The sequence below is a fragment of the Schistocerca piceifrons genome, chromosome 11, assembly GCF_021461385.2.
Source record: "Schistocerca piceifrons isolate TAMUIC-IGC-003096 chromosome 11, iqSchPice1.1, whole genome shotgun sequence".
In the NCBI taxonomy this organism is placed as follows: Eukaryota; Metazoa; Arthropoda; class Insecta; order Orthoptera; family Acrididae; genus Schistocerca; species Schistocerca piceifrons.
This window is the reverse complement of record NC_060148.1, coordinates 156,282,192-156,292,685: the sequence shown is the minus strand read 5'-3', so window position 1 is coordinate 156,292,685 and position 10,494 is coordinate 156,282,192. Positions and strand designations below refer to the sequence as shown.

At 38.2% G+C, this 10,494-nt stretch overlaps 1 long non-coding RNA gene across 1 annotated transcript; it reads left to right on the top strand.

Moving 5' to 3' along the window:
• Nucleotides 1-997: 997 nt before the first annotated feature.
• Nucleotides 998-3,145, top strand: LOC124720298. The gene is made up of 3 exons (XR_007006121.1): nucleotides 998-1,109; nucleotides 1,914-1,993; nucleotides 2,140-3,145. It is a non-coding gene; the product is annotated as an uncharacterized LOC124720298 (long non-coding RNA).
• The last annotated feature ends 7,349 nt before the right edge of the window (nucleotides 3,146-10,494 follow it).

Sequence of the window (10,494 nt, the reverse complement as noted above, 5' to 3'; positions counted from 1 at the left end):
TTCCATTCTTCCACCTGCCTACCCCCTTCCCAGCTCCCACTGCAATACTTATCTTGCCAATGCACCTAGAAGTTCTTTCCCTCTTCTGTACCCTCCCTTTCCTCCTCCCCATTTCCACACTCTTCCAGCACAGTCTCTTGATGCTGCTCCTAGCAACCCACTTGGATAGTCTCACAGGCAGCACCAGCACCACCCCACCCATAACCTGATACTCCACCCTCTCCTTTCCACAACCTATGTCTTCATACACCGCCCCATCCGAGCAGATTGCTGTTTCATCAGACGCAGATGCAGTCACAGTCGCAGTTGAACTCTAGTGCTCTGAGGCAGTGGAGCCTCTATGTGATGAATAGCAATATATTCTTCCCATATTAATGTTATTCATTGTTTGTAAAAAATGTAACTCAATGCTGCCTCTATATGATGAATAGCAATATAGCCTTCCCATGTTATTCCTTGTTCATGTAAAATGTAACTAAGTCTGACACATTATCCTGAAGCATTTGGAAGTTACATCTTAGGCCTTAGATGTTATTTTCTTCCATTTTATCAAGCAGTTTCCTGCCTCTTGACCCACTCCAGAATCTTGTAAGATGGCACCAAGACAAAATTTACCCCATTGCTTTTGTGGTTGCAATTGTGGTGTTTTCAGTAAAAAGAGTTACACAGTTTCTGTAGGAGCTGATGTTCCACATACCAAATTGTTTGATCACAAATACCAGATTATTTTATCACTACTTTCAAAAACCATCCTATGCTGATTGCCACGAGGAAAATCGCTTTTATTGAGATAGCGTGTTGTTAATGGTTTCCAAAACAGGACAGCTGCTAGGATAGTAATTTTGTTGCTTTATGTGGCTATTCATACATCAATGTGTGTGCCATTGTGATTGATTTAGACTAAGTTTGCTTAAAAGGCAAACAATTTGCTATAAAAGGGACTTACTTATTTTGCAATTTAATTGTAGCTATGTTTTTTTTGACACATTCCCCACAGTTGTGGCAGAAAGCCTTCATGCTTCATACTATCACCTGCTCAGCAGTTTCGTAACTGTTGGGAACTTGGAAGAACACCATCTGTTTTTTATGAAGCTCTCAGTCCTATGCAGGTTACAGTCAATATCTGAGGGATGTCATAGTTAAAAAAAGAGTTCTGTAAATAGCATGTTTATGTAACCACCCTGAGTGTACAAGATAAAAGTAAAGGAGTGTGTTAGTAAATAGACGATTTTTTTGTTTGAATGTTTTAAGAAGAAGAAATAACACTTTTTTTTCAATTTGTTGTATTCCGGTAAGAAAATTCATTTATACAAAATATTGCGTGTGTGTGTGTGTGTGTGTGTGTGTGTGTGTGTGTGTGTGTGTGTGTGTGTGTGTGCGCGCTAGTGAAAAAGTGTGTGTGTGCGGGGAGGGGGGGGGGGGGAGCACTGCAAAATAATGTTCCAATTTTGTTTATTCATATGTGTTATCTACAGTGCTATTTCAAAAACATTTTCCCACGCAAGTGGCATAACATTTAGCACCCCCCTCCCCTCCTCACCTTGTATCACCCCTCTTCCTTTCACTCCTTGCCTCGTACATTACTTACCATAGCTTGGTAAGACCTTTAAAAATAAATCTAAATCTAGTGAGCATAGAAACTGATTATTTTTGCTACTTATTATGAGACACCTTGTTTACAAATTTTGCGTGACCAGCACCAACAGTGCTGCAAATGGTCACTTGAGTCACTTTGGCCTTAAACCAACTCTGATTATCTCAGTACAATTATTCCATCCATTTAGTGCAGCAAAGAAAAGAGACCTGGTTGTGCAACTAATTGCACGAGTAAGAAATGATCACTGTATAAATAAAACTTAGATCAATGATATACTTTATGCAATAATGAAGACTTATCTTTCCTCTATTTCCAGAAAGTGATGACCTTTGAAAGATGGTGGTGTGTTTTAACAGATGAACTTGATCTCTGCATTCAGAGATCTGTGGAGAACATGTAAGCATGTTTGAAATTTCACTTGTTTCTGACATGTTGCTTACAATGACTGCTTTTTGTCACGTTCAAAATGTAGATTACATTGATATTTAACTGATTTCATATTTCTCTTTTTTGTGATTAAGTAGTATATGACTTGTCATCAGGTCCTTTGAAGCTGAAAACTCACCTTAGAACATATAGGCCGCCCGCTGTGGCCGACCGGTTCTAGGCGCTTCAGTCCGGAACCACGCAGCTGCTATGGTCGCAGGTTCGAATCCTGCCTCAGGCGTGGATGTGTGTGATGTCCTTAGGTTAGTTAGGCTTAAGTAGTTCTAAGTCTGGGGTCTGATGACCTCAGATGTCAAGTCCCATAATGCTTAGAGCCATTTGAACCATTTTTGAACATGCAGTTAGCAATTCATTGTGAAGTAAATTTGCAGATTTGTTCCACAAACTTGAACCATTTAGTTACGTAAAAGGCTTCAGTAAGGTCACAAAATATACCAGCTGGATTATTTTGGTTGTTTTTAGTTCTGCTAGGTTTTCATTCATAAGGGTATATGGTGGCTGCTACATGTGAAACTCAAAAGTATTTAGCAAATTTTGTTTGAGTTAAGGACTGATTACGAATACGGCTCAAGGTTAATTGTATCAACCTTTCACAAGATTTTACTAATCTGCTACAAACACTGTCATGGAAAAATATTGCTGCTTTTAGCAACTTGATGGTATTTTTAATTCCCTTTGGTCTTGCATATTTGATATTAACGATGTTTGGTGATGTAAAAAGTATTGAATTATCAATTTCACGGCTGAAATGCCACAATTATTAAAATATTTCTGGCTATTATTCTGTGGTTTTTCCTGATTTCTTTGATGACTTGTGGCATATAAGTTCTTGTATTCCATTTGGAACTAATTAAAGAATGGAAACTCCAGGTAGGAATATCAACAATTCAGGAAAAGGTAGATTGCTACTCACTGTAAAGGAGACATGTTAAGTTGCAGACAGGCATAATTAATATGCAAGTTAATGTGTCTTCTTTATGGTAAGTAGCAATTTGTTTTTTTCTGGAGCATTAATTGTTTGTAGAATGCAAAGGTTACAATATTTACACTGTAACCAAAGGAGTAAGCGACTGTTTTCTTCAAAGTGAAAGTGCTTTGCAAACAAACAACTTCTGTTTCTTTGGGTTCTTCTTGGAACACTCAAACAGCTTATAGTTGTTCAGTTTTCAACACTTGTACCAAAGTCATAATAAAGTTTTAAAATGATGACACTGCCACCGTGTGCCTGTGTGTTTTTTCATTATTTCCAAAATTTAGGCTTTTGAGCCATTACCAAATGCAACTGGCAAAAATATTAGTACATGTTAGCCATTTCGTGCTGCCTGGTTTATCTTTACAGGTCTCAATGAAATATTTTGTTAGTGATATGTTTGTCAGACATGCTTGACATGTACTGATCTCTTTCCCAGTGGCAATTAATAATGGCACGAAAAAAGAAATAATAAAAAAGAACATGTAGGCAAATGGAGATAGTGCTACTGTTAGTGTTACATGTCATTTAGAATGGAAAATGCCAATGTACATCTCTTAGGCTCTGCAAGAGATGAAAATATCCATGTGAATAAAGAGAAAAGTTTTAAATTAAGGGAGAATGATTGAGAGCTGTAGACTGCCGCTAGGCTTTCTGTTTGTGCAGAGCTGCCCGTCTGGTGGAAGTGGATTGCTGTAGTGGGTGTATGTTGTTCTGTGCAGCCACAAGTGGAAAGTGTCATGATAAATGTTCATGGAGAAAACATAAGACTTGAATTAAAAACGTAAAAATGTATCTTTGATATCTTCTCCAGTTGTTCTTGTTCTTCTTGCTGTTGATCTTGCTATGGAACAAGTATGTGAGGTGGAGGCAAATATTTAAATTGAGGTCTGCAAGACTGGATGATGTAATATGACCAAGTTGTATTCTTAACAGATGAGAGAATATAAGTTTTAAGTGGAAAGAGGTGTTTGAGGTGCTAGATCAGAATTGACCTCTGTTTCAGTGTATTTCTTAAATTGTCGAAGTAGGGGTCCCCATCAAGGCACAAAGAAGAAGAGAAGCTGGAAGTGAATAGCAGGACCAGCTGTGAATCCTGTAATAAATAATATAGGTGACTGTATATTCAGAGAAGTTTTGTTGTGTGAGCATATATGGAATTCAAGGAGTAAAGAAACTTCTATAGCCCTTGTGTGTGAACCTCCCTGTGTGTCAACATGATACTCACACATCCAGTCTGAGGACAAACTAAGAGCCAAACCAAGTTGCATATGTTGACGATATAGGCCAGGAGAAAGGAAATATGGTAGTAGGAGAGTGGAAAATCAAAAAAGAACATCAATTTAAAAAGATTTTCCTTTTATATTCAAGGAGAAGTACAGTTGCCAAGGGCAACTGCCATCAACAATGGAACATCTAGCTGTAGACACCTAGTATAAACAGATAAGGAGAATTGGTAAAGAAATAGGGGAGAACAAATTGCCAAGAATTTGGGAAGTAAAAGAAGGGTGCTAGTAAAGGTTAAACAGAAGAGCACAGTTGATCATAGTAACAAAAGTCCATCGCTAAGGATTGTAAATGTGTGACAAACGAAAAAGGTCTACAATCCTTATACAGTTGGTGTTACGATAAGGAAGATGTTGTGGTGAGTTCCGTGAAGAAGAATGGTGACAGGATGGCAGTCTACAAACATTGTGGCCGCCTCTCGATTCGGCATGCAGCCTACAGCACCACACAGTTTTTGGTTACCAGCCACGCTACAACAGCAGCCTGTGACAGCTGCTTGATGTGATGTGTCTGCAGCACACCAGCACGCAACTCATCACCAGCACACAGTTCTTATCGTAGGGTGGGCTGTGGTTAATATATTTTAAGGTAAATTTGTTTGTTTTGGTGAATAGAGTAAAGAAATTAAATGTTGATGTTTGCTACACATTAAATGAAGTGACTTTGTGCAGGGAGTACTATAATGGAAAAGTGATATTAAATTTGGTAAATAGAAGATACAGTGTGTCTGTAAAGTCATAGTGCAGTTTTAATTGGTCACAGAAATGTAGTGAAATGAGGTAGAAATGTGATACGAGATGAAAGTGAAAGACGAACTTTCCAAGTGTGGATACATGTTTGGTGCAGTTCTATGTGGCTTCCATTTGTTGCACCACATACATCTAAATGATATATACTAGCTCTTACCACACGTGTATGGGCATCTCGTGTAACAGAGCGAATAGCATCTGTGATTCTGTGATTAATGTTGTTGATACATTCACTGTACACACGTTGCTTCACATAACCCCAAAAGTAAAATTCTAATGATATTAGCTCCAGGATCATGGTGGTCATGAGTTACAACCACCCCTTCCTATTCATTGTGGGGGAAAATTCTGTATCCAAAAATTTGCGAACATTGTTGATGTAGTGTGGAGGAGCGCCATTATGTTCAAACACGATACCTTCTGGAAATTGTGGCACTGCCACTGCATTCAGTGCAACATGTCAAGGTACTTGTTGACATCATAGTCTGCTCCACGTAGAAAAATTGGCCTAAAACTTACGCATCAGGGCACACCGTGTGTTGACCTTGTGTTCAGCGTAGGAACAAGGATTTTCTGAAGCCCATATTCTGATGAACAGTGATGAATATGACAGACATGGAATGTGCCTCATTGCTGTACACAATTTCCTTCATAAATTGTTCATCATAACCGATCTCATCAAGCATTCTGTAATTAACTTCAATCATTTGGACCTATCAGTCAGTTTGATACTGTGCAACAACCACAATTTGTAACCCTAAAAAGTTGATCTTTTTTTCAGACCTTATGAACTGATCTTTATTTTTTTTTTTTAGGTCTAATTATCAATGCTAGACACACCAGATTTTTGGTTCTCAATAGTTAGCTAACCCCGTGTGGGGTTGCTAGTCCCCCATCGGGCGCCTCCCCGGGTGGCAGATTGGGGAATGCTCTCCAGATATGGGGGGTACCGGGGAAATAAAATACCCGGGGTGGACCAAAACTAGCATGGGTAGGGAAGACTCGTTAAGCCATGGTGAAGGCAAATCCCTAGGGGTAGAGTACCCCAAAATCAAGACTCCTGGTCCTCCAGGTTGGGGGTTGTGCAGAGGGCTACCAACCCACTCATGTAAAACAATGGCCGGTCAGGACACTCAAGGTATGCCTCGGAAACAGGACAGAATTTACTGGAACAGAAATTGGCAAAGTTACAAGGATTTCTCTTTTGGCTCGTGGAATGTCAGAAGTCTATACCACCCAGGAAGCGCACAAATACTAATAAACGAACTAGGAAAATACAAGGTACAACTGGTAGCGCTCCAAGAAATAAGATGGCAGGGAACGGGATCAATGAAAATAGGAGACGGGACAATAATGTATGGAGACTGCGGTCAGCGCCATGAATTTGGAACGGGCTTTTACATTCATAAAACAGCAATTGACACAATAAAGGAATTCAAATCAATTAATAACCGAATATCACACATTACAGTTCAGGCTCAGTGGTTTGATATTACATTTATAAATGTTCATGCACCCACAGAAGATAAGGAAGATGACGTGAAAGAAGAATTTTATAGTCAACTGGAACAGACATATAATTCAATAAATAGACATAACGTAACAATAGTGTTAGGAGACTTTAATGCCAAAGTAGGAAAAGAAGAAATCTACAAACCAACCATTGGGAATTACAGCTTACATGATGAAAGTTCAGAGAATGGTGTGCGACTCATAAACTTTGCAATGGCAAATGGTCTCACATTAAGCAGCACAAAATTCCAACACAAACGCATTCATTTAGGGACATGGATATCACCAGATGGAAAAGTAGTGAACCAGATTGACCATGTCGCCATCCAAAGACGATTTCAAAACAGTGTTAAAGACGTTAGAACTTTTAGGGGAGCAGATGGTGAGACAGATCATATGTTAATCATAGCTCAAATGAAAATAAAGCTAAAAAAGAAACAAAGTACAAATAGGGTTGAAATTAAAAGGTACGATGTAGAAAATCTGGCAGAAGAAAAAATAAAAGAAAACTTTAGGAAAGAAATGGAAATTAACCTATTGGAATCTAGACTGACACATAGTGACCAGCAAGACGTGGAAAGTAGATGGAGACACCTCAGAAACAGTATTCAAGATGTAGCTTCCAAAACTATAGGTAAAAGAAAACGAACTAACAAAATCTGGTTTAATATAAAGTGCCAAGAAAGAGTACTGGAGAGGCAAAATGCGAGGAAGGCATGGTTACAAGACATGGACAATATTCATGGTAAGAGAAGCGGAGGATGATTTCAAGCATCACAGAGCAAGGCAGATGTACCAGAATATAAAAAAGTCCTTGGGAAAATTCACTAAAAGGGAACAGTTTATAAAGGACCATAATGGGAAAATACTTACAAACAAGAATGACATACAAGAAACATGGAAGACGTACTTTACACAGCTGCTCAACTGCAATGATCCACAATATTACTTTACATTTGAAGAACCAGATACAGTTGATATACAAGTCACCACACCATCAGTAAATGAAATAAGACAAACAATAAAGAAATTAAAGAACAACAAGGCCTGTGGGGAAGACCAGGTATATGCTGAGCTTTTAAAAAATGGAGGACCACAATTGGAAATAGAACTACATTCCTTAATTGAAACAATTTGGGAGACAGAAAACATACCGGCTGATTGGAAAACTGCAATTATATGCCCCATCTTTAAGAAGAATGATCCCCTTGTCTGTGATAACTACAGAGGAATTGCCCTACTCGATGTCACGTATAAAATTTTGTCGATGTGTATACTACACAGACTGATTCCCATAACCAAAGAACTGATTGGGGACTACCAGTGTGGTTTCTGCACTAACAGATCCACTTTGGATCACTTATTCACATTGAGACAAATAAATGAGAAGGCATGGGAATTTAATGTAGATATCCATATTCTATTTATAGAGTTCAAAAAGGCCTATGATAGCATACACCGACAGACACTCTTAAACACCATGAAAGAATTTGAAATACCATTAAAATTAATCAAATTAGTTAAAATGTGTTTGGAAGAAACCATATGCAAAGTTAAGACACCTGCAGGAGAGACTGAAAATTTTAAGGTGTACACTGGACTGAGACAAGGGGATGCCATCTCACCTATTCTATTTAATATTATCTTAGAGAAGATTGATAGAGAATTCACCAAAACTAATCCACAAGGGATCCAACTGCAGGGACAGAACATTACTAGACTTGCTTATGCAGATGATGTAGCCTTAATAAGCACTTCAAAAGCTGAATTAATCAGGATGATGCAAAATTATTACAAAATAGCTGAGAAAGCTGGACTTCATGTGAATGAAGAAAAGACAGAATATCTAGTCATAAGTAAAAAACTCCAAAAGAATACACCACTGACCGTAAATGATCTCACTTTCAAGGCAGTTGACCACTTCAAGTACTTAGGGAGTCTTTTTAGCATAGACAATAGAGCAGAAATAGAAATAAACGCCCGTCTAGCAGCACCTAATAGAACTATTTACAGCTGTATCAAAATTTTAAGGATGAGATCACTTAGTACTGAATTCAAAATCCGTTTTTATCAGTCAACTATTGTACCAGTAGCATTATATGGATGTGAAGCTATTACATTCAGGAAAAAAGATGAAGAAAAACTGTTGATATTTGAAAGAAAAATACTAAGAAAAATATTTGGACCAATCTTCGATGAAAATGTCATGGAGTGGAGGATAAGGAAAAATGAAGAACTACGGGAGCTGTACAAACATAGTACCATTGTGGAAATGTTAAAGAAGAGAAGACTGAACTGGGCTGGTCATGTAGCAAGGATGCCGGAGAACAGACTACCCAAAATAGCATCCACTAAGAAATTAGAAGGAAAGAGAAGAAGAGGAAGACCTCGAATTAGGTGGATGGAGAATATCCGGGAAGATGCAGCTAGGATGGGCATCAACTCTGATTAGACAACAATTTCGCTGGATAGAAATAATTGGAAGAGGCTCGTAGAGCAGGTGTATGGTCGATAAGGCCTTAGCCACGTGTGAAGGAAAGGATAGTTAGCTAACTTGTACAGCTTCTACGGACTCAGGGCGTAGTGAATGCCTACCAGAACATGTTTCATCAACAAACTGCCAGTCTCCTTTAACTGGGTATCCCACCAATTAATGGTTTTTGATAAGTGGTTGCTCTTTGTTGTACATGTGGTGATATTCAAGTTGAACATCGTTCACGGATTCGGATTAAGCAAGCTACGAAGTACACTAAACTTTTCTTTGTATCATCAACATCTCGACTGACATGGCCTGATTAGCTGCTACTGGTAACAAGTTTGTTGGGTTGATTCATGACTTACATACACACACTTCATTGAACATCATACTACAGAAACTCTTTGCTATACTGTCCAGTGTAGTGCAAATTCCTATCTTTCATTTGGCTTCTGTTAGCCACAACAAGCGTTCATAACTGCACCATGACTTTATAGACCCACAGGAAGTGAAAGACTAGAAAAATAACCTCTGATGGACAGGGAATGAAGATAGCAGTTTTTCTTGTGAAGTTGTAATACTAAAACATAATATTATGGCTCAAGGCAATCACCTTAATAGTGAAATGCTTCAAAAACAAGGGAGTACAACTAAGCCAGAAAATAGTAATGCAAAATTAGTAGAAGAGCTAAAGAAATAGATTCGGGAAACTTGTGAGATTCTGAAATCATACCTTGAGATGAGGCTAGGTAATAAATTAGATGAAAAACTGTCAGCATTAACAGAGGAGATACACACTGAAATTTTATGGCAGTGTGATTTGGTGAGGTGTGAAATACATGGTCATATTAAAGAATTACACATCATTGGAGAGCATGTATGTGATTTGACTGAGAAGGTTTGCAAATATGTAAAGGATCCAATCTCAGAAGCACAAGGCCACATCAAACTATTAGAACAGTGGTGTGAAAATGGTGAACCAATTTGTTCACGAGACACACTTATCAGTTTGGAGGAAAAAGGTGAAGAATTACTAGAACAGAAATTTTGAGAAAAGGCAAAGAACTTGGATAATATCAAACTTTCTGGGGAATGAGGCTACTCAACACAACATGGAATTCAAATGATTGTGGGATGAGTTAGCAAAAACCACAATAGAAAGAAAATCAGTGCCTGAGAAAATCCTGTGCCACTAGCACATTATTGGAAGTATTTCAATTAGGTAGTATTTTGTCCACTTTTGGCTAGAGAACACCACATCTGGTTTCATAAATTACACTTTGGGAGAAATACTTCAACCAGCCACAAGATTTTTTTAAAATTGTGCCAGCACTAACTTCAGGCCTTAGGCCCATCATCAGGTGTGTAGCATTGACTTCTTTAGAAGTTTTACATTTGTGTCCTAAAATAGAACATAGTTTTAGTGATTGCTTAATTTATGAAAGGTTGTACATTT